This window comes from Ambystoma mexicanum, chromosome 1p (genome assembly GCF_040938575.1).
Source record: "Ambystoma mexicanum isolate Mex_15411 chromosome 1p, UKY_AmexF1_1, whole genome shotgun sequence".
Classification (NCBI taxonomy): domain Eukaryota; kingdom Metazoa; phylum Chordata; class Amphibia; order Caudata; family Ambystomatidae; genus Ambystoma; species Ambystoma mexicanum.
In genome coordinates, this window is record NC_090921.1 from 166,288,280 (window position 1) to 166,312,926 (window position 24,647).

Sequence of the window (24,647 nt, forward strand, 5' to 3'; positions counted from 1 at the left end):
CTGACAGGCGGAGTCCTCGGATGAGGAAGGCGACCGATGCCGGCGCTTCCGTGAGTTGCCTCGAAGAGGCAGTGGAATGGCGGGACCTACTCCTGGACCGAGACCCCCCCCCACGGATTTACGCCGACGATGCAGAGAGTCGCGCCCCTCGAATCGTCAGTCGAAAGCCCGGTGGATCTCGACTTCCGGGGCTTGGCCACCTTACCTACAGAAAGCTTCTTCTTCTCCCGCAAGGCCTTCGATGTAAGCGACTGGCAGTCTACACAGTCAAACGTGTCGTGGTCCTCACCGAGGCACCAGAGGCAGGCGTTGTGCGAATTAGTCAATGACATCTTGGACCCGCAGTCATGACACTTCTTAAAACCCAGCCATGGGTTGGAAGAAGACGAAGACATCATGAAATCTTCACAACAAACAGGTTCAAAGAACCACAAGAACAGAACTCTGAAGAACCGAGGCGCGCCGAGATCTCAGAAGCGAACACGTTCGCAAAAAAATAGAACTGAGGCTACAGGCGTCGTGCGTCCTACTTATAACATCCGGTGACGTTGGCTCGACAGAGGCCCTCGAGGACAGCGTATCGACATCCGACGCAGGACGCAGACACAGAAAGATTTTCCGAAGCAGCACAGCTGTGGTGATTACTGTCAGATATGGAATACGTCGGAGGACCCAATCCCCTCAAAATTAAAATATAAAGGGGAAATTATCCTCAGGGGAGCGATACTCTAATATGGGAATAGATTAAATCCTGGCCCCTTTCATTTTTAAGTACTGAAGGGCAGGGGTATATAAATGGACTGTACATCCTGGGAAAGAAGCATATCTTTCAGAATCATATGTGCTTCTGGAATATTCTATTTGATTAATTAGATCCTATGGTGAGAATACTGAGAGATCCCTCAAAACCCTTTATGTGCAATTTACGGAAGAGGAAAGGACATCTCACTGTTTGCATACCTCGATAAATGCAGTAATTGAAGTAATTTCCTAGCTACATCACCAAGTAGAGTTCTGTTACTGGTGCTAATCCATTTATGAAAAGGGGAAGGCTTAACTGCCACCTACTTTACCACTGTTAAGTTGCACATTGAAAATGGGAAATGTACACTTTTAGAAATTCTGGCAATAGAAACACCACTGAAAGAGATTAGCGAACACTTTCCTTTTTGTAAGTAATTCCCATGCAAGAATGTGAAGCTTGTTATTTCAATTGAGTTTTCTAGAATGCGTTTTGGAAGGAACACCTCTACTAAAGGGGGAGGGGGTGTATCTGTTTTCAATAAAGGGGAAGTAGAGATTTAGACCAGGACCTTTTGATTTAATTCAATATTTATCAAATTAAAGCCTTATGCAGGGCCCTCAATCATTTTTGAATCCATGGTGCAGGTGTTCCAAGGGTAAAGAAAACGCACTTGAGTGTTTACAAGCATCTATTCCAAGATCGATGTATAACTAGCTGACATTTAAATTAATGTATTTCCATTTCACTAATAAATACATCTTCTGTGCAACCCTGCTTGATTTTCACCAAAGAGGAGTGAGACTAATAAGGTTACTCACCATAGTGACCACCTTACTCCTAGTCCATAGTCCCCTTTCATCCATACTTATGGGACATTCCTCCGTCCTGTGTGACAGGACCGGAGCACTTTGTAAAAAGCATCACATTTTTCAAAAATGTGTCCTTCCTCTTTACGCGGGGTTCTGCACGTGCCCATAAACCTGCCCTCCTTAGCTCTGCCCAGCACATCGCCCATCCGTCCTTTTCTATCCCAGGTCAGAGACCTTTCAGCAATAATAGAGGAACCTTAGAGGGGACAGCGGGCGTATGGAGGAAAGGGGACTATGGACTTGGAGTAAGGTGGTCACTACGGTGAGTATCCTTATTATACTCCTACGCCCCGTCCACTTTTCACCATACTTATGGGAGATTCCCAAGCACTCCTCACAGGAACTACGAGTGGATGGAAACACCCTACTGAAAAAGGTTTTTCAGCACAGCATGGCCAAACTGAGCATCAGATCTGAAGCTCAGGTCCAAACAGTAATGTTTACAAAAAGCCAACGCGGAGGCCCAAGTAGCCGCTTTCGAGATGGTCTCCCAGGGGACACTTTTGAAAGGCAACAGCAGCTGCCTTGCCAAGTACCAGATGTGCATGAATCCCTTTAAGAGGCTGAAGACCCTGAACAGTGTAAGACTCCATAATCCAAGCTGCAATCCATCTCGAGATAGTTGCTTTGAAGGCCTGCTTACCGTGCGGATTACCAAAGGTCAAAAATAGTTAAGAACTCCTAAATTCAGTTGTGCTGGCCAGATAGAACTTAAGAGCTCTTCTAACATCCAGGCAATGCAAAACCCTCTCAGCTTCCAAAGCCGGGCTTGGAAAGAAGACAGGCAGGGAGATTGACTGATTTAGATGGAAATGAGAAGCCACCTTTGGTAGGAAAGAAGGATTTGTCCTTAGGACAACCTTATCCTTATGGAAAACCAAGAAGGGATGCTCCACCGACAAAGCTTGGAGCTCACTCACATGCCTTGCCGAATTAACAGCGACCAGGAAAGACATTCCACGAAAGGTGCTTAAGAACACGTTCATGGAAAAAACAGAACTGAGGCTACAGGCGTTGTGCGTCCTACTTATAACATCCGGTGACATAGCCATTGGTTCGAAAGGCTTATGGCACAAGGCCGTAAGGACCACGTTCAGATCCCACGTCGGATGCGGTTTGCGAACAGGAGGGTAAAGACGCATTGAACCCGCACAGTGCTTTTTAACCACTGGATCTGACAGTGAAAAAGAGCACTGGTCCGTGGATAGGTAGGCGGCCACAACCTAAAGTCCTGCAGGACAGGACATGAATGCCCGACTCTGCTAGATGAGAGACGAAGGACAGCGCCATGTCAATCGTAGCCACCCTGGGGTCCAGCTGTTTGTCTAAGCACCATGGACAGAACCAAATCCATTTGCTTCTGTACTGAGACCTCGTCGAGGGCTTCCTGAATAATGTACATGTGGTCAGCAGACTTGTTGAGATGTTCTAAAGATCTGAACTCTGGCACCATGCCGCCAAGCTGAACGATTGTGGGGAGGGGTGCCTCAGCTGCCGATCTCTCTGGTGAAGCAGATCGGGAACCAACAGAAGCCTGATCGGTGCACACACTGACAGATGTTGAAGCTCTGAAAACCAGAACCTGGCCGGCCACCACGGAGCTAGGAGCAGAAGAGAACAGTTCACCGTGTTCCTCAGCTTGCAAATCGTCCGATGAATCGGAGGCAGAGGCGGAAAAAGCATATGCCCTCATGCTGTGCCAGGGAATCTCAAGAGCATCTCCCAGAGAGGAGGCTCCCAGCCCATTTCTGGAGGCATACAGAGGAAGTAAGTTTGTTGATGTTGCGAAGAGGTCTACTTCTGAGTGCCCCAACACAGGAATATCTGTAAGAGGACCTCGGCTTTCAATTCCCACTCGTAGCGGACTATTGTTCGTCAGCTGAGTGCATCTGCCATAACATTCAGCTGGCCCAGGATGTGTACTGCCAGCAGCCAGACGCAATGCTGAACCGCCCACTCCCAAATCTGAATGGCAAGATCCACAAGAGGCGGGGACTTGGTGCCCCCCTGCTTGTTGATGTAAAACATAGACCCCACATTGTCCGTGCGGACACAAACCACTTTGTTGGCAATGACTGGCCTGAACGCCTTGAGCACCATGAAGATCGCCAGAAGCTCCAGATGATTTATATGAAGGAGCTTGTCTTGGGCAACCAGAGGTCGGAGACCTGAATAAGATCCAACGTCGCACCCCACCCCAGAAGGGAAGAGTCTGTCGTGATTGTCACCATCGGAGCAGGGTCTTGAAAACCCGCGCCCACTGACAGGTTGCTGAAAGACGACCACCACACAAGGTCCACTCATGAAAGCCGGAATCGATATCATCTTGGAGTCTGAATCCAGAGCCTGACGGCAAGAACTCCAAAGAGCCATCTGCGTCCGCTTCATCTTGAGCCGAGCAAGAGGACGAGCCAATACGCACAAGGCCATGAGGACCAGAAGGCTCTGGAACCACCAGGCCAACATGCTCTCTGACTGCGCAAACATCTGACACGTGGCCAACAGATCTGCCATTCTGTCCCCGGTCAGGTATACTCCGCAGTCGATCGTGTTCCAACGAAAACCCAGGAAAGTCAAGTCCTGAGAGACCGTCATGGCAGATTTCCGTCAGTTCACCGACAGCCCAAGGTGGAACAGGAGCTGGAGGAGAGACTGAAGATTGCTCAAGACTTTCAGCGGGCAAGGACTGCGCAACAGCCAATCGTCCAAATACAGATACACATGGATACCCTGAAGCCGAAGATAAGCTGCGTTAACCGACATCTTCGTAAAGACACACAGCGCCGAGCAGAGGCCAAAGGGGAGCAGTGTGGATTCCAGATCAGAAGATGCATATACGCATCCTGAAGGTACACCACGCTGAGCCAATCGCCCTTCTGCAAAGAGGACTTTATCTGACAAGGCGTGATCATCTTGAATTTCTCTTGGGGTAGAGAAAGATTGAATTGGGAAAGGTCTAGGAAGGTGCGCAGGCCAGCCTGGTTGGGTTTGGGCACCGTAAACAGCCAGGAGTAGAAGCCCTCCTCTCGTTCCCCAGGGGAGCGGGTTCCACCGCTCTGAGATCCAGTAATTTCTGAATTTCGGCTTTGAGGGAGGGCGACCCTGACTGCTGGACGGAGGATTGATGGGTGGGGAAGGGAGAAGCGGAAGCCCGCCCGAGCGACTGACAAGACCCACCGTCCTCGGTGATGGTGTGCCACACCTCCCAATGTGACGCAATACGTCCTCCCACCGGGGTCTCGTGCGAGTACAGAAAACCCTCAATTAGCTGGTTTCTCGGTGGCAGCACCACCTGAACCTGAGGAGGAGGCTGAGGAGCGGGAGAAAAACCATCTCTGTTGCTGCCTTCGGCAGGGATTTCCCAAAGGGGTGTCAACCCTGCATGATGCATGATTTCCGATCTAGCTGCAACAATGATCTCAGTCCTAAAAGGTGGTTTTACCAGGACAGACAAGTACTTGGCAGTCTGACTGCTGTCCTTAGTTTTGGTCAGCTCTGTGTCTGATGTAGAATGAAAGACCTCCTTGCCATCAAAGGGCAGGTCCAAAACCTTATCCTGCACCTCCTTAGAGAACTTGGTGGCGTGCAGCCAAGCCTGGTGAAAGGTATCCACGCCAAGCATTAGGCCCCGGGCCAAGGTGTCGACATGATGCGCCGCTGCCTCCAGCAAATCCTGCGCAAGGACCCTGGCATCCGACAATCCCGCTTTGAAATCATCTAGCTTTTCTGCAGGAATAAACTCCTCGAACTCCGACAGACCTTTCCACATTTTCATATTCGCTCCTGCTAACACCAGTTCTGCATTGGCTTGCCGCAACTGCAGGGCTGAACTAGCGAAAATCTTCCTCCCTAAGAAGTCGAGAAGCTTGTACTCTTTGGCCAGAACCCGTGTAACAGTCTTAGAAGAGGATGCAGCAGGTCTGGATTGTAAAGTGACTGCAGCCACTACCGTGGTGGGGGGGGGGGGGGGGGGGAAATCGGGGGTGCCGTGGTCTTGGCGGGAACGGCCACCATTTTGTCAGCACCTGAGGAGAACTGCAACATGTGTGGAAGTGAGGCAGGGGTCCCCACAGGTGGGTCAGGGGTCTTCATCTTAGCCTTAACACAAGGAACCTCGGCCGAGCCGGTACTGCATGGCCTAGGATGTTCTGTGACATGCTATCAGACAAACTAGCATTCAAAGGAAGGACCTCGGCACTGCGGGTAATGGAGGGATTACGGTCGAAGACCTCACTTCATGCCCCCTCAACAGATCTGGAGTCAACACTAGAGCGGGAACAATTAGGAACACACCTCACCGACAAGACCCTGACAGGCCTTTCAGTACTGTTGGTCATCTTAGCCTCTTAACGAGGGACCTCGGACCAGAGTCCGATAAAAGCCTCTTCCCAACGGGCCTCGAACTTCTGTTCGATATCAACAGCCTCAACTGAGGCCTCAGGGTGTACTCTGGTGTTTTTATGGGAAGCTCCAGTCAAGGAGACACCGAAGCAAGTTCCGGTACCCGACGCCTCAGTAGAGCTGGGCCCACAAATAGCACCCACAGGAGGGGCCTCGGATTGTAATCCGGTGTCAATAGGCTCCTTACAGAGGCCCTTGGAAAAAACTCTGGTACACTTTAGGCCTAGAAGGCACCTCAGGGCAAGCCCCAGTAATTGAGCTTTGGACGCTCCTCCCGGACCAGGAAGACCCCGGGAAGGAGTTCCCCCGGGCCGGGTGCTCTGAATAGTAAACAACTCACCGGCGTTACTTCTTCTCTTTGATGAAAGTGCACCGGTGAGTACGGTGAAACACCCCCTTCCACCGCTCTAACCGACATTGAAGCACCAGGACCGAAGGGGAGTCGCAGTAAAAGCATGAATCCCACCGGTGGTCCGGACCCAAACACTCTGAGGATCCACCCTGGAGAAGAGTCGCTGACAAGAACAATTTGGAAAGTCTAGCTGAAACGGCATAGACCGACTTCCACGCGACCGCTAAGCAAGAGAGGAGGAAACTGGAAGGAAAAAAAATCTTCCGAAGATGTAAGTGCATCCAGTCCAGAACGAGTGAAAAAAAGGACTGATGGGCGATGCACTGGGCGGAGCTAAGGAGGGCGGGGTTACAGCCGTGTACGGTACCCCGCGCAAAAAGAGAAGGACGGACACATTTTGGAACAATGTGATGCTTTTTACAAAGTGCTCTGGTCCCGTCCCACAGGACGGAGGAATGTCCCATAAGTATGGAGGAAAGGGGACGAGACGTAGGAGTATATTGGGATTAAACTGGGGGTCACGGGTCCATAAAATAAACTATTCAATAAGTAAAAATAGTGAGCACCAGTTTTGGGGTGGGTGGAAAATTCAGAGTTGGATATCGCTCGTTTAAAACATCGTACACTATTGGAACAGGTACTACTTTTTTGCATTAACCGTATTCTGTGTATTCCAAAATAATCTTCTGCAATATGGCGCTTCATAAAACCAATAGAGAATTCTATGCTTTCTTGCTCCACTACCTTAGGACAACTCTCTTCAGCAACAAAACATCAAAGGACACTGTTCCTCTTGTTGGGACAATTCTCAACTAGAAAACAGATTCATAAACCATTTAAACTCCTAAGGAAAACTGGATTAGTAACTTCGGTCTTGCTTGCAAAATACTGCTTAATCAGCACGAGAGAGAAATTAGATCACTTACTTTGAACCAGATAACGTACCAAATATATAAAGTAGGGTTTCCAATTTAGCACTTAATTTGACAGTCCAATCATTCCACGATGTGTCCAAATGATTCAATACTTACATAGAGTGCAGGTTTTAGTGCGACTTCCTGCAATATTGTCAATAATTCTTAGCATCAACACTGCAGCGTTTCCACCAAAGAGGTTAGTATGGTTTGTATTTGTGCGAGGGGGTGGGGGGCAGTAATGGAACCAAGAGAGGTGGGGTGTTCCAGGGGTGTTCCAAGGGAGTCTCGTCTTCCCACTACAAATTCAAATCATTTCACATCTGGGAAAAAAAACCTGAAAAAGAATCAAAATTAGTAAGGGGTGTGAGGGGAATGCCTATTTACTAAAACTGCATTTCTGAAGATCACAAGCGCTAGCCAAATATTCACTGGCACATTTCTCACAAGCATTATTCCCCGTTGTAAATTTCAAGAACTTTGTAGCCCAGCCTTAATAACCACTTGACATTTCATTGAACAAGCACACCCCAACACACTGCACAAGCTTTCCCTCATGAATCATCTCCTTTGAGTGCGTACTACCTACTATCTTAATTAAATGATACTGATGAAACGATTATTCAGCAAGTGAGTCCAAACCACAATGTTTTCAAAGCATCAATAGGCCGTACTTGGAATCTGCCTTAGAAAGAGCTTCTAAGGGGATTATTTGTAGAAGGGGTAAGGGACAGCCCACATGGCTATCCTGTAGATGGCCTTGAGTGAAAAATTATGATGGTAGTCAGCAAACCTGCTTTATTCTTGACAAAACAGGCCTGTAGATCAGTCAGTAACACAGGACACCAACCAGCTGAAGATAAAGGGACGAAAGACATCCGCTCCCATGGAAGATTGTTCAAACGTGAATCTTCCTTTCTGAAGTCTTTGGCTCAATCCAAACAACTGAATAGCTCTACGAACACCAGGGGCACAAATAGGGTGTTATACTCCTAAAAGGTGCACCTCATGTTATTACTGAACTACTAAATAACTAAGGTGAAGACATTAACTACCTGATCCCTTCCTGCATCCACCCAGCATAAAGCTGTATTTTTACCAAGTACTACTACCTCTTGTACACCGCTGTTCGTGCCAGATCTTACTATTATGGTCCACATTCTCTATACCTGCCGCAGCACGATGTGCATCTCTTACTTGCCCCTCTCCTTCAGGCTTCTCATTACATCCCCCATGACTTACAAGTATATTCTGTAATGCCTGCCCAATACCATTTCGAATCTAGATGCCCCTGTACTGCATCGACTGACCTGATTTGCACTGCTGCTAGCTGCCTAATTGTGCCTTTCGAAATCTAGCTGCCTTTACACTTTGCCTATTGACCTGATTTGCACTACTGCTGCTAGTTGCCTAATTGTGCAACTTCGAATCTAGATGCCCTGTACTGTGCTTATTGACCCGATTTGCACTGCTGCTAATTGCCTAATTGTGCCATCTCGAATCTAGATGCCCCTGTACTGTACCCACTGACCTGATTTGCACTGCTGCTAGCTGCCTAATTATGCCTTTCTAAATCTAGCTGACTTTACACCTTGCCTATTGACTTGATTTGCACTACTGCTGCTAGTTGCCTAATTTTGCCATTTCGAATCTAGATGCCCCTGTACTGTGCCTATTGACCTGATTTGCTCAGTCCCTTGAGCAATACAAGCTGCGAGAGGCAGCTAAGAACCTGTGCCAGCACGGACCTTATATTTGCAGTCCTCTTAGGACTATTAGCCTGCACTGTTGCCACCTACCGTGCAAGCACCACTAAGACCTTCCACAACAGCCAACCCACTCTCCCTTCAACCATGCTCTACCAGCCTGACCCTCCATCGAACCCCTACCTCAATGACCCAGCCCTTTGGCTCAAGCACTTTGCTACCAAACCCACTCCAAAAATTCCATGTACTCTACAACAAAGGAATAGCAGACTTAGAACTAGACTGCCTAGACCACCTTGTACTTTGCACAATCGTTCTGCCCTCCCACTGCCCAACTCAACCGCAACGCCTAGTCCTCCACTCTCCACCTCACCCGTCTCAGCACTAAAGGGAGCCCTTATCAATGCAAGATCCCTCACGGCTCATGCCCTTGACATCGCAGACCTCATCACTGTCCAGAACCTGGACTTCCTAGCTATTACCGAAACCTGGTTACATGATGCCTCTGGCCCACTCCTCGCTCTATCCATACCTAAGGGCTATACCATTATTAGAAACGACCGCCACTCCAACTTGTCGAAAGGAGGAGGAGCCGCTTTTATACATAGTGACAATATCGTTATGAGAGCTGCTCCCCACACACAACTTAGTTCTGCAGAATCTCTCAGTGAAACTATCGCTCTCCCCTACCAATACAGGAACACTCCACCTTATATACAGACCTCCAGGCCCACTGGGCTCTTTCATTGATGATGTTGCCTCCACCCTGTCTACTAACACTAAGCCCAACTCTCAGATATTGCTACTAGGCGACCTCAACCTAGGCCTCTCAGATCCCAAGGACCACATGGCCGCTGAAGTAGACACCACCCTCTCCAACCTAGGCTTCCAGCAGCGCATTCGTGACCCCACACACATCAAAGGTAGAACGCTCGACTGGCCAGCCGACCTCAACTGTAACACCAATGTCACTTCTAACGATGCCTGCGCCTGGTCCGACCATCATGTTATTACCTTCCTCCTACCAGCCACCAACCCCCACCCCACACCTACCATAGCCCCCGCTATACCTACCAGAAATAAAAAAGATATCACCAGGGAGAAATTGCTTCCTCTCATCCTCTCTTGTCTGAACACTCTCGGTGCACAGCACAAAGATAAGGACCCTACTGCCTTAGTAGACACTTATAACAGCCTAATGACCATTGCCATTGAGAGCATAGCTCCACTAAAGATCTGCAAAGCCAAACAACAGTCCCACCTGAACTCCTGGTTCACCCCGCAGCTCAGCGCTCTGCGCAAAGAAAAGCACAAGGCCAAAGCCCTTTGGAAAAGTCACCCTAGCGTAACTAATAAAGCCTCCCTTCTGATTACCTCTCTTAATTATAAGGAGGCCATACTACAAGCCAAAAAGGAGACATACAATTCACGAATATCCCAGGCAGAATCTAACACTAGAGAATTATTCAAAATCCTCAAAGAGTTAGAATCTCCCTCACCCGCCCCGGACACGTTCACCAAGGACAGCACCTGGTGCAACAATATACAAAACGCCCTTCTTAACAAAATATCCACCTTGCAATCCAAAATCAACGCCAAACAAAATACCCTCCACACCCATATATTTCGCAATACCAGGCCACCTAAAATAACTACCCCTGACTCCCCGGTGCCGTTCAGTTTCACACCGCTCTCCGTTCTGGAGGTTGAAAAAAATCATCTGCAACTTAAAACCTTCGAACTGCCAAGGGGACGCTTGTCCAGCCCCGATCATTAAGGATTCGGCTCATGACCTCGCCCCTTTTATCACCACTTTTATTAATGCTTCCTTTCAATCGGGAGTGGTCCCCAATAACCTGAAGGATGCTTGGGTCATTTCTCTCCTAAAAAAACCTACCTTAGACCCAGAGGTTCCAACCAATAACAGGCACACAGCGGTCCCATTTCTGCTAAAAATCCTAGAAGAGCAGCCTACCTCCAGATACAGAACAACCTACTAGGCACGAGACAATCCGGCTTCAGACCGAAAGCACAGTACGGAGACTGCCCTCCTCGATCTCAAAACCCAAATCGAGGATCTCAAAGACTAAGGGAAACTAGCCCTCTTACTACTCTTAGACTTATCGGCTGCCTTCGATCTGGTTAATCACCAAATCCTCTGTCACCACCTAAAAACTGCAGCTCACTTTTCCGACATGGCCACAAACTGGATTCAATCCTTCTTGGATAACAGACAGATGAGGGTATTCTTGCCCACCTCCGCAGCTGACCCTGCACCAGTCCCTTGCGGAGTCCCCAAAGGTTTGTGTGTATCCCCTACCCTCTATAATGTATTTACTAAACCCTTATTTGATGTGCTTGACTATCTGGGTGTCACCTACACAAACTATGCTGATGATACCCAGATACGCATCCCCATCACAGGAGATTACACAGTAGATTCAAAAGCCTTAAATGACGTTTACCATGTCATTCAAACATGGATGGCCCAACATGAGCTCTGTCTCAATGATGACAAGACAGAGATCCTCATCCTAGGCACTCAGCAAAGACTAAAACAAGCTGAACCCTATGTTCAGTTCCTTTAACATCGATGGAAACCCAATAAAAGTCCCCAAAGATACCAAAACGTTGGGAATCTACCTCGATTCCACCCTCTCCCTTCACAGACAAACAAATGCAGTTGCGGCCGCCGCCGCCTATACCTGCAAGCTGATCACAGCATTTCGTCCTTTTCTTTCCACGCACAACTGTACTACCCTGCTAAGACCCTGGTCATGTCCAAACTGGACTACTGCAATGCACTGTACCAGGGCACTAATCAGGGTAACCTAGACAGGCTCCAGATCATACAAAATAACGCCATCAGGGCAGCCCTCAACATTCCCAGATGTGCACACATTTCGGATACCTGGAAGAATCTTCATTGGTTGTCAGTCACCCAAAGGATCTCACTAAAATCGCTTGCCCTAACCTACAAATGCATGAATAACCTGGCCCCCACTTATCTCTCCACACGTTTCACGCTTTACACCCCAGCTCGCTCACTTAGATCTACCCTGAACCAGAGCCTACTGATACCTAGATACAAGCTCCAAACAGCTGGTGGATCTAGCTTCCCAGTCCTGGCAGCCAAATTGTGGAACGCTGTCCCCTTGACTATCAGAAACCTCCCCTCCCTCAACCTATTCAAACACAGAGCCAAATGTTGGCTAGTCACTACCAATGCCCATGTACTCCTGCCTGGGGGCTGAAATCTGCCCCCGGGGAGGGCTGCAAGGGGGAGGCTTTCCACTTGGCGTGGGAGGGAGAGGGCCAGAACCCTTTCATGAGTAAAAAGAAATCAATGGTGCCTAGTGGCTTGGAAGACCTCAGAGGACCAGGTGGACATGGAAGACTGAAAGGGGGAAGAAAAGTCCCTGCGAGGCACAAGATGCCAAGAACCCCCCCGCCCCCCTCTCCCCCGTCACGCTACAGAAAAGTAAATGTAATAGAAAGGCAGTAAGGTCCAGAAGAAAGGGGGGGGCAGGTGGCAGAACACATCAGAGTTCAGAGGAGGACGATTGTCAAGATCACTCCTTGGAAGATGAGGTAGAAGTGATGCGATATCCCCCACTCGGGAGAGGCAGAAAAGAGCTAAGAAAAAGAAAGCCTCAGAGGAAGATGCCAGAGACAATTGACCCGGGTGCTCTAATCCATCCGCGGTCTGTAGAGTGGAAACCGCCGGCTAAAATGGCCTCACATCTTTAAAAAACGCCATACGATGCCCCAACGAGGGCGACCAGGAACAAACTTAGGGCAGTATGCAAGAGGCCCCATCTGCGGGAGGGAATAGCGGAGACTCTGGAGATTCATGACAAAAATGGTAACATTTATGAGCAAATATGCAAAGGATATCAGGAAGGGTCTGGATAGGCTCTGGTGTTCCTGCCAGGACAAGATGTTAGGTGTTGTACGGCCTCTTACCAGTATAGTGCAGATGGCTGATGAGGCTAAAGATAAGAATGAGGCTATAGATCCCACAATAGTGACAGGATGGGCACAGAGGGCGATCTGCCCATTAGGCAATTCCAACAGTGCATTGACAGACGAAGATCAGTCCTCGTAAAGATAGCAACTAAACTCAGCGAATTAGCCACATTAAAGACAGCAGCGGAAGAAAACTATTTAGTGATTCCTTCATAAAAAAGGAGTTAAAGTATGCCAATTTGTATGCCGCCATCAATGCATCCCTAAAAAGGGCGTTTGGGAATAAATGTTAAACGGGCTGGAGGAGGAAGGGGCCGCTCAGCCACCAGTTATACATTCAACAGGTCCTTTAATCACAGACGTGAGTGGAGGCAAGAAAAGCGAAAACCCAACCCATTCTTCCCATCAAGAGGGAGATGAAGGGGCTGGAGACAAAGATGGCCAGCAACAACCCAACTCTGATGAAAGCAAAAGCTCAGACGCAGTGTGCGATACAGTGCCCACAGGAGGCTAGCGCAATGCCTAGCATACTGGTATGGTATATCATTGGTTGCTTTGATTATGAACACAGTACAAGGTTTTCAGATGGACTTTCGTTCCAGCCCAATACAAGAAAAGTGGCCAAACGAGTTAGTGCAGAGCGCAGTGGACAAATTATTAGGATGCAGAATTACAAGCTTTCGTGCAGAAGAACGCCACAGCGCAAGTGTCACATGGTAGGGAGATTCATAACCAAGGTTTCTAGTAAGAGGGGAAACACAGACCAGTTCTAAATCTAAATGTTGAACAGCTTTGTACTTTACAGACACTTCGAGATGGAGGGAATTCACCTCCCAAGAGACACATAGCGAGGGGTAAGGCTGGTCAGAATATAGATCTCAGGGATGCATATCTGACGGGGCCAGTTGCAGCAGAACAGACAAAGTTTCTAAGATTCTGATGGAAGGAGCGGATATGGGAATTCACAGGTCTGCACTTCGGACTAGCATCAACCCCATGGTGCTGTACGAAAAAAATAATGACGTATTTAAGGGAGAAGGGGATACGACATTTGCATAAAGTGTCAAGACAAAGAAATAATCAAGAAACAGGTAGGCTCCACAATAGATATGCAATGCCAGTTAGGTCCCCCCCCCCTTCAACCCGAGCAGACCATGGAGTTTCTGGGGTTCATAGTGGACACGCTGGAGGGACACTGAGCCTACCTTTACCCAAGGTAAAGAACAACAAAAAGGAAATCAGAAACACACTAACGAGGGAGATGTCACTGCAGGAGATAGCCAGACTGGTAGGATGTTTGGCGTGGTCAATCCAAGCGATCTTCCCAGGACCATTTCAATGCAGAGATTAAAGATTCAACATCTCAGGAGGGGCCTATCTTATCAACAAAAGTTGCCCCTATGGCAGTAGACGAGAGACAAGCTAGAGTGGTGACTACATCACATGGAGGCATGGAACGGGATAGCAATATTTGTCTCGTCCCCGGTCCTGATAATAGAGTCTGATGCCAGCAGAATAGGCTTGGGAGCCTGATTTGGTGACAGGCGTAAGATGGTCAGAGAAGGCGTTCGATCTGCACATCAACTGCCGAGAGCTACTTGCAGGATCGTTCGCAGAGAAATGCTGGACACAGGAGAGGGCACATTGTTGCATTCTCCTCAAGATGGACAATGTGTCCACAGTAAGATGCATAAAAAGACTAGGCGGCATAAAATCCAGGATGTTGGCAGAACTGGCTAAAGCCGTCTAGCACTTATTGCAAAGTTTACCATGTCCCTGCAGGCAGGAGCGTGAATGGTCTGGGACCCTGGTGATCTGGCAATACTGTTAAACAGGATCTTCCCCCGTCACAAAGGAGAGAAAGAAAATAGGAGGGGGACTGGATTCAATATTATGTGGTTACTGTACTATGGCTCGCCCTTTTTTCCCCACCCAGCTGACTCCCTTAATGTTTCTATGTGCCCCGTTCTCCTCCTTACCTGTGTTTTGATATTAGGGAGCTCTCCATCCTGCTTTCATACAGGGGGGCGTTGGTGGTGAGGCTTAAAAAGATCTCAGGCTGAGAAAGTTGAAAAGGCCTCTGAAGGTAAGTGTGTGGATTCTTGGAGGAAAAAAAATAAAAAAAATAAAGGTCCTATGGTGAGAGTTCTCTCGGTGTAGATTTAACCACTCTTTCTTTTGCAGGTTCGCTGAAGAGAAAAGTATCACTTCAAGAGCATGGGTGTCGAAGAAAAAACATGACGTCTTCTCTGGAGGCAAGTATGCGTGCGAAGTTTGGCAACGCGTGCTGCACTATGTGCCTTTGTTACCAAGCTATGGTGCCTTCTCTGTGAGGAAACGTTTTGGAATGCTTGGAAATGCTCGTCAGATCTTCAGGTACGTAAGCGTGAAGTTTTACTTTCACTCGCTACAATGTCTTAAATGTGCTTTTATTAACTGTTGTACCTTGTCTTTGAAGGTTTTCGGAGGTCGGAAGATTCTACGATGAAGCCGCGGCAGTGGAGGAAGATTGCTGACTGAACTGCGGAACTACGGAAAACTAAGTCATCTGTCGGAGGACTGCTGCAGAAAATTGTCGGGTACATATAAAACAGATCTGTGGTACTTCTGTTAACTTAACAAGTTCATAACATGACTTTCTATTGTTTTACAGGTCTGTGAGCCGAGCGCCGGTAGGGTTACACCTCTGTCAGTGGAACTAACACGAAGCGTGCGTTACTGCGGGGACGGGGCTTTTATAGTACTCAATACCCAACAACTAATTCTCAATTGCTTCTTAGTCCGTGAACCGCAGGGTAGCCATTTTAAGGGAAATGATAAACAATTGGATCTCTATGGGAGCCCATTGCAACTTGTACTGAGGAATGTGAGAACGCCGGGTTTGCATGCCAATACCGATCTAGCCCCCACAGATCTACACCAATACCCCTTCCTGTCCTGAATACCTGATCCCCAACCCTGCAACACTGGAGGGGATGATACGTATGTCTCCAGAGGAAAGTGTCTGATGGCAGAATACCTACCAGGACGCCAGAATGAAGTAGCTGACTGGAACTCCAGGTCCCTCAGAGATGCCAGCAATTAGTAGCTGGACGAAAGAGTGTTCCAAAAATTGATCGCAAAATTCTTTCCGACTTTGCTATTGAGAGGTAATTATTAGAGTATAAGATGCATATCATCTTTAGGTTTCCATGCAGGTGTTGGGTACGGTTTCATTGAACCCATGATTTTTATTGTGAAATGGTTACCATTACGAAGTATACAATACGGTTACCTTACATAAAAACAAAAATATTTGTTTCAATGTTTGCCCTAAGAGTTCATGAATTTCCCAAGGCGCAAATTAATTCTCAAAAACTAATCGCAAAGTATTCAAATTTAAATTGTCTTGATTAGCATTTCTTAATGGCAAGTTATTCGTACCAAACACAAAATGAGAAACAATACAGGATTTTTGTATACTTCTGAAATAAGACAAACTAATGGATGTCTGTAAAATGTTAAATTCAGCTGCATGAAGAGATACAAATTAAATCCCTCATTATGGTCTAAAAACATTTTTTCTCCACAAGGCTCTGCACATCGGGGTACAGTTGGTGGTAAGATTCAGGGCAGTGTTCCTGTATACCTTCTGCTTGCCCCATCATGTGCTGTGTAAAGAGAAGTTTAGAAATCAGAATCAGTTCAATGTTAGAAGAAAGTCAGAGCTAGTCGGAGTATAGTGTGGCAGGCAGTGTTGGCAACTTCAGAAAGACAAAATGCCCATTGCCTGTCATTGATATTAACAGATTTCAATGTAGCAACAAACATTGCATTCGGGGATGGCAGTTCAGAGAACAGCCAGCCTGAGCCAGTTATGCTGGACTGCACACTGCAATCCCGAAGGTTTTTTTTATTGTCATTAGCCAACAGAGCTGCCATCCACGGTGCCAACTCCTTTCTCGTTTTCTTTTTCAAGTTAAACAGGCTCTATGCAACCCACGCGCACCTACTTCCCTTAAAACAAACTAAAGAAATATGCCTGTGATTGAAAATATTTCCAGGACATGGAGGCGCACAAGTGAGCGGGGCTGGGGTGAAAAATTCTTTTGAGGAGCAATGGCGAGATACGGCCCAGACCACTGGCCCAAGATGTGACAGGGAGAGAGGTACAGAGGGATGGTATGAAATGCAGGATGTTACTCGAGTATTCCACTTGCATTTCTCGCCTCCTCTTTGGCCAGTGCCTCTTCCCGGGGTGCCAATATACAAGCAACAATGTATTCAGATAAAAGGTTCACACATTGTAAACATCAGTTACATAAACAATTTCATAAAAACAATATTAATCCTCTGAAACAAAATTACGCTATACTGCACATCAACAATGCGCTCATTGCCTCAGCGTGTGTTGAAAATGAGTCCAAACTACAAAGCGGGAGTCGGCGTGTGGACTAAATAACAGTCTACAATACAATATAATCATTATCAAAGAAAGATCAGGTGACTAAATATAGCGTATGGTGCTGCAGTAGTACAGACTGGAAGCAACTGATTGCTACTTTGTATAGATCTAGGAAGCTTTGTGTATTATTATGTAAGAGGAAGGATAGAGCTAAAGACTAAGTAGAGTGGACAGTATTGTAGCATGCCATGCTGTGCAAACTAGGTGGCAGATTGTAGTTGCCAGACTCACTTTCAGGGTACCAAGTTTGAAATGGCAGGTTGACAAGACAATGTCATCGAGTTTTGAAACGGCTCGTGTTGAGCACCACCTGCACAGATAAATTATCAGCAGGTCAAAGAACAAAAGCATTTGACTGTATGATCATTTACATTTTCAAAAGTGTTCACTAGCGCTCATCAGTATATCACTTCCCCTAGAGAACTGAATACAATTTACACTATGAGAATACACTAAACTGAACTTCACTGAAAAACATGGACAACATGTTTTATAGTAGCCATGTTTTAATAATTATGAAACAATTTCGATGTTCACTGGCTACCACTCCTACACAGGTCCTTGGCACTTATAAGAGTGGAGGATATAAATCAATGCTGTGATCTCCATTAGCCCCTAGAACTTGCTTCAAACAAAGGATGAAGGGTGAGGAGAGCCCCAATGGCAAGTAAATAATGCCGAGTGAGCTACGTTTTCTTGGAACATGGTAATTCAAAATCGCAAGTGTCAAAGTAACCTACAGAATTGCATCACAAATTACAATATGATATTGGATGCCTTAATTTCACATTTCTACAAACTCAATTGCTTCTACGATTAAAGAAATTTGAGAGCCAGTCAAGACAACTCCCCAAAAGGCCCCAGTAGAGATCAAATGCTCAAAATGGACCAAATGTTTGAATCTCCTCCATCTAGTGTCAGTGTTTAATCATTTAAGAGGTTTTCTCATGATTTACAAATGTTACGAACGAGCTAAGATAGCTGTGCCACAGAATACAAAGTACAGAATACTAACTTGAGTTTTCACATGTGCTGTCCAGGCCAGGGAAGTGACGCACATAGTACATGTAGACTAAGTCACGCGTGCTAATATAAAAAAGCACAGACTAATGCTAAAAAACTCGGCAGCAGCAAGCAGAGAGAAAACGAGATCGTGGGGGGCTGGGAAGAGCCTTCGATAGCAGGTCAGACCAGCAGACCCTCATGGTCACTTCGCATGCAGAAACCAAGACCTGGAAATCGTGAGTTTGAGTGTTGGTTGAACCTTTTTGCATATGTTAGACTGACAGCGTGCTTTATTATGTCACTCCACTCCTGATCGCACCATAGCATAGTTTGGACTACCGAACATGAACCCCATGAGTGCTCAAGCAGGTGCTTTAAGAATGATGAATTGTACTTAATCTTTGTTAGATGCCAATTATGTTTTTAGCTAATGCAATAACGCTTGGTAGAGAACAGAAGTGATAATAAATATATTGACTTGCTACCTTCAAGTGTCAGCTTCATATTTTTCAGCAATGCTTCATAATAAGGTCTGAGTCAAAAAGAACTACGCAATATTTTCTGGCTGTATTTTTGTCAAGTATGACAAGGGGTGCAGAACTCGGGTAACTGTCAAAAGCGCTAGCCCAAACCCCTGAGGCGCCTCTCATCATAACTCAAAACTTGTGATTCTGTGCCCACCTCACACAGCCCTACCTAGGGGCCCCGAGGGGGGCGGGCAGGGAAATCACGCCCTAAGAGGCAATCAAGTCATATGGCATCCCAAAAAGATGTGACGTCTTAAAGATGACCAGAGCTTTACTAATATTGAAATAACCTCATGTCCCAGTCACTGAAAAAGCTTTTTTTTCTTTTTAAATGTAGAGGTTAGAGTGCGTACAAGAGATGGCGCACAATGAAATCAATATTCCCATCCATTGCAGAATAGCTATATATGATTGGCTGAGAGCTGGACAGTGTCATGCAGTAAACATGAATTTTACAGTAGCTGTGGCACAACTTGGTGGACTACCAGCAGAATCACTCTTTACTTAAAGACCCCAGGTAACATGACAAATAACGTATATGCAACTCTCCTAGTGAGAGGAGACTTGGCCACCATTCAGTATCGCCCACATCAGTATCCTGAATTGGCTCTTACACATACAAATCATGTCCTGGTTTTGAGGTAATCTAGTTTACCGACAAACAGGTGCAAGGCATGGCCCATTAGCTACACCCAATCTGTCACTAGAATTCTTAGCTCGGTTTCATCCAAACCATGGAGGTCCGTTTTTGCAGGCGGACTACCAGTTGTTAGCCAACCACTTTGACAGAGTGCGAAACATTGCGCTGCAATATGCAGCTCAGCAGGGTATAGCGCATGCGCAGCAACCTCAAGGACAGCTGGATGCAGGTGGGGTACAACTACAGACATTGAGAATAATATTGGGATCCTGTCCATCCAAGAATGAAGATATTCCCCAAGTGGTATTCAGAAAAATTAGCTGCTTATCCACTAGTAACTCCCCAGCAGAGACACAGGGCCCTAGCTAGGTTTCTTCCATCTGGCTGCACACCGCCTCTAGCGAGCTGTGACGGCTGGATCTCAGTCTATAGCTGGCTTTGTTTACAGCTGATAGGCACGCCACCCATCGCATCACTAGCACTGATACTAGCTGACATCATGGGAACAAAAGGCGCGGCCACAGCCATGAATCTAGGCCCGTCTATAGCAGCTAACAATTATCAAATGGTTGAAAGCATAATCCTACCCTTATTAAAAAAGGAGAGCCTGCAAGGTTAGAAGTCCATAGAAAATTGTCCCAATTAAATGAGCAAGAAAAAAAGGGAGCAATTTGGAGACAGTGACATCCACCTATCAATCATTGGGCAGGGATCACTTGGGCAGAAGACCAGCAGAGACATAAAAAGGAACAAGGATCTTAACCCCTTAAGTGCCAAGGGCGAGGTATCTCGTCCTTTGGATTACCTCCCCGTTACCAAGGACGAGATACCTTGTCCTTGGCACTTAAAGGGTTAATGAAACAGAAAATGTTAGAAGGCATTGAATGGCGAAATACCAAAATCACCAAAAAAGGCCTTGGCACTAGTGTGGGGGCAACCCATGGCAGTTAAAAGGTTAAGCCAGATAAGGACACACTATGAAGGGAGATCCTCGAAAGGACGGGTCTCATTCCAGGGTAAAAAGGGCAATAAATGAGAAATCTGCAGGAGATAGGCAGAGCCCGCAGTGGCAAGGTAACCACAGGGGTAGACGGTCCTGGGGTAAGACCGGGGGCCAGTCCCATTTTAGACCTACTGACTATGATTTTAGAGACAGGAAACACATGAAGTCCCCAGAAGTACGGCACTGATGAGATCCTCCCAGCAGGCACGAACACCAGATCGTTCTAAGGCTGAGGGGAAGGAAGTGAAGGTCGAAAAGAAACAGTAGCACTACAGGTTTCACAGAATGCAGAGCCCACGCACTCATCGCGTCGTCCCCAAGACGAAGCAGCACACAGATTGGATTGAAGACCTATTAAGACTCTGGGCCGGACCTTTCCATATTTGAATGCAGCCACAAGGCATTATTGGAGAACACAAGGGCACACATCACTACTCCCACTGGGCAGACATTGGCGCATAGTGAAGTGTATGTATTTTGTGACAATTCAGCTAGAAGGCGAACACCCGAAAAAGACAATCACTATTTTGGCCACAGCTACACATTCAATATAAAAGGGCTGTAAGCATTTCAAGACTGGCCACCTTTGTATATAAGGCAAGCACCAAGGGGTGAAGAAGTGATAATGCCTTCCTTTTCAAAAGCGGTGGGTGGGGGAACTAATGCAAAAATATGCAAGAAAATGTTCAGCGCTGGCAGCAGTGCAGCTGTTTAAAGATCATGTAGGGCACGATAAAGAATGTCCATCACATGTGTTTCCAGTGCTGAAACCACCCCCGCCACAAAGGCAGTATCCAGTTAAACCACAGGCAGTTGCCCACATTCATAACATGGAGGCCGGCTAATGGACCAGGGAGTAATCGTAAAGCAAGCTAGCCCACATAACAGTCCTGTGCTCCCAGTTTTAAAACCTGGTGGTACCTACAGTTTTATTGTAGATTTTAGAATTTTTAATGCACATTGTAAGACAGAGGCCGTCCAGAACAAACATACTTCTGGATTGCTAGCCAATTTACACGATGCAAACATAAAACAAACCTTGATCTAGTTAATGGGTATTTCACACAACCTTTAAGTGCAGGAAGTCAGAAAAACACTGCATTCACTTTTAAGGGAACTCATTTCCAGTTCACTACAATAATGCAGTGGTATAAAAATTCACCTAGCACATTCTCAAGCAGAATACAGAGCTTACTTGCAGACATTCCCAATTGTTGGCAGTATGTAGATGAGGGCAGAGGGTTGTCAGCAGATTTTCTTGAGAAGTGTGCCAATATAAGACCGCCCACTACGCTTAGGCAGTTGCAGGCCAGTCTAGGGCTGTTAAATTTTGGCAAATCGTATGTTTCTAATTTTGCTGAGCTAGTGAACCCATTGTATGCTTTGATAAAACCAAATTTCAAGGCAGCTCACTGGCTGCCAGAACACACTCGTATTCTGCACCAGGCATATTCATTAATGACCCACACTGGTCCTTTGCAGGACAGGAATACAGATAGAAACTTGGAGAGTAACCTTGTGGTGGGAGACAATGCTTTCACATACACAGTGTGCAATCTAGTGGAGACTAAACCAATTGCATGTAAGTCATATGTATATTCCACATCAGAGTTTAAATGTACACCCGAGGAGCAAATTCTGGCTTCAGTTCAGATGATTATTCAGAAAGAGAGACCTCTGGCAGCAAATATAACCATACACATAAACACACCTTTAGCTCAACTAGAAACTGCCACAAAAGCTAGCGTCCCAAACGCAAAAGCATTACTCACTAGATGGATTCAATGGTCAGCATCTCAACATGCTCCAGATGTAAAGTACCATTATAAGGCAGAATTGCAAAGACTGAGTGGATTGAGTTGGACAATGGACACAGAGCCAGACGTCTCGCGGCCTGACATACTATGGTTTGATTTTTTTCCAGGTGGTTTACTCAGATGGGTCAGCTATCCCAGCAGTGGCGACACGATCCAAGTACACTGCTGCATGCCCAGCAGTTGTAGGATACTTCACACATGAAGAGTTTATACATACTGATAATGCAATCAAGCACCTGGGAGACATGTCTGTCCAGACTGCTGAATTGCATGGGTTACTACTTGCATTGCACCAAGCAGATTCAGGGAAGCCCACTCTAGTGGTCTCAGATTCAGAGTACATTGTCGGGGCTTATAACACTGACTTGCATTAGTGGATGCAAAATGACTCCAAAGACATTGGGCATAAAACTATTGCTTCCAGGCAGCTCTGGAAACATGTTTGGGATCAAACAGACTTGCCCTTTACTATGGGTAATGCACACAAGAGCACGTACCAAAAGGGCACATTCATAGCACTGGGAATGCATTGGCAGATAAACATGCCAAAGAGCACACAGTGAGAAAAACAATAGCAGACATAACTCGCTCAGCGACTGCAATGGTGGCCAGGGCTTCGACAGCAGGTGAAAATATATATTGCAAACTGTGACGCATGTTTACAGACAACGGTGGACCACAGCAAAAAACCAAAGGAGGTTCCTTCGAGGAAGGCAGACTCACCCTTTGAGATCCAATATATGGATCATATAGGCCCACTACCAGCAGTAAACAAATACATTCTAGTAATAGTAGATTCTTGCACTAGGCTTACCTGGATGATTCCTCAAAAGAAAGCAGACTGAAAAATCAGTCATATGGGCACTCCAAGGTGTAGTAGCCATGACTAACTCTTAAATGCTCCATTCTGATAATGATAAAACCTTCACAGAGCAGGCTCTGAGAAAGGCATTAGAGGCTTGGGGATCAGAGATTCACTTTCGTAGACCAGTCTCATCCAGAGATGGAATGGGCTCATAGGAAGGGCAAACCACTCAATGCTGTGCACAACTAAAATGTACTCTGTCACTTGGAGGGAACTGGTTAGACCATGTGTCATTAGTGATCAGGGGTGTAAATAATTTACCACACCTGTCTCTATGCAACGGTAAGACCCCATTTGAACTCGTTTCAGAGAAAGATATATATAGTGATGTGTTATTTATAACGCCTTAATCCAAAGCGCTTTACAGAGCACATATTTACATACAATATCACCCAACCGAAGTTGGTACTCATTTATCGACCTCGGAAGGATGAAAGGCTGAGTTGGCCTTGCCAGGATTTGAACCTGCGACCTGCAGATCACGCTCAGATTGCAGCAGCGCCATACCCAGGAACGAGCAACTGCTGGTCCACACCTTTTCTGTGATTGATGAATCCAGACTGTTTGCACCCAGTAATCCAGTGTCTAGAACATACAGAGAACTATTAAGAACTAGGATTCAGACATTTTAACAAAATGCATTATTTGATGTGTTTGATGATGTGGAGGACCTCCATGAAACCTTGCCTGACAAGTTGTCAAGTGACTACTTGAGGGCCCGGATAGAGTAGTATTTTAGCATCAACACAGAGCGTAGCAAAGAGGAGCACGGTATGGGAATCATTCAAAGTAGTTCTGCAGGGAAAGGCGATAGGGAAAATGGGAGGGGGCCTCAGGACAAACACCGACGGCCCTGTGAGACATTGAAAAGGAGATAGCAAGTGCAGAAAGAGCCAAGGGTGGACCTCCTATGGAATCGGGGCAGCTGAAAGAACAGAGGCAAAAATGCATGGAAGAATGGGAAAGGCTGGGACGCCTCGACCTTTGCGAAATATACCCAAAATCTGCATGCAGGGGTGTGGGGCAACCTTGGAAACTGCTGGCGTGGTTATGCAGACATGAAGAACAAGACATGGGATCAATGCCACTACTGATGAACTTAGTCAGAACCCAGGATGAGAGCAATGAGATATTTTCTAGATATAGAAACCCTATACACTGACAAAGCAGTAGAGGGGGACAGATGTAGACAAAGCACTAGGCCAAACAGACCTGCCAAAACTTGGAGAGGACCAGGTAGACGAATTGGATGCCCCACTAATGCTAGATAAAATGAGTGATAAGTGCTACCGACTTCCAACCTGGGACAAGATGGGCTCCTAGGGGAGTTTTACAAACCATTTGTGGAAATACTAGCACCCAGATTGCAGAGTGTCTGCAGATACGAGCT

The 24,647-nt window shown here is 46.6% G+C and overlaps 1 protein-coding gene across 4 annotated transcripts in view; it reads right to left on the reverse strand.

Annotated features, from left to right (window-relative positions):
- The window catches only part of GIGYF1 (GRB10 interacting GYF protein 1), a 1,784,248-nt gene that overhangs the window by 1,730,465 nt on the left and 29,136 nt on the right, over nucleotides 1-24,647 (reverse strand). For all 4 annotated transcript variants that reach the window (XM_069645982.1, XM_069645992.1, XM_069646001.1 and 1 more), the window contains exon 2: nucleotides 7,399-7,618. The gene's annotated coding sequence lies outside the window, so the exon portion shown is untranslated. The remainder of the gene's footprint in view (nucleotides 1-7,398; nucleotides 7,619-24,647) is intronic.